Consider the following 664-nt stretch of genomic DNA (forward strand, 5'->3'; position numbering starts at 1 on the left):
CTCTTTTATTTATTTATTTATTTGATTCCTCAGTGTTTGCTAAACGTTCTGTAATTTATTAGTCTGTATATAATACAGCATGTGGTGTATGCCATGCCTCATCTTATTCGTTTTTGTTAATAAACTTTTGTAAGCTAGTTTTTCATTGTATCTTACTGATTTATTGTTGTTGTGCTTTTTGATTAAGAATAACAATGAATCCATCTTTTGTTTTAGTCTTAAAAAATGAAAAAGGTGTGTAGATGTGTAAGCAAAACAGTAACAACAAGATCGCGAATTCGAAAGTGAAAGCATCCGAAGCCCGCGGCTTAACAGAGCAAAAGAGAAACTCCCATTCACAAAATTCAAATCACAAATAATACTACTGATGATAAAGAACGGGTTGAATGTTAACAACTTTCGTTTCCATATAACTATAAACTATGATAAACGTTCATCAGCATGCATTGAATAATCCCATGTTGTAGCGCAAAAAAATAAATAAATATTGCGACCAAATCATGTGCTCGTGCGACCAGCTGAGAAAGTTAGTTGCAAAAAAGCGACCAGTGGGAAGAATGAGTCTGGCTGTATAGGCTATACAGTGCATGAAAAGCAAACTGGTGCTCTTCTGTTTCTTTTGGTGTATGACTCCCCCTTGTCTCGTATAAAAAGCACAATAATC

At 34.3% G+C, this 664-nt stretch overlaps 1 protein-coding gene across 1 annotated transcript in view; it reads left to right on the forward strand.

The window, feature by feature from the left end:
• LOC107738920 (zinc transporter 5-like) overlaps positions 1-664 on the forward strand; it is a 17,371-nt gene that overhangs the window by 8,578 nt on the left and 8,129 nt on the right. The gene's annotated exons all lie outside the window — the stretch shown is intronic.

The sequence above is a fragment of the Sinocyclocheilus rhinocerous genome, unplaced genomic scaffold (genome assembly GCF_001515625.1).
Source record: "Sinocyclocheilus rhinocerous isolate Xijiao unplaced genomic scaffold, SAMN03320098_v1.1 scaffold164, whole genome shotgun sequence".
In the NCBI taxonomy this organism is placed as follows: Eukaryota; Metazoa; Chordata; class Actinopteri; order Cypriniformes; family Cyprinidae; genus Sinocyclocheilus; species Sinocyclocheilus rhinocerous.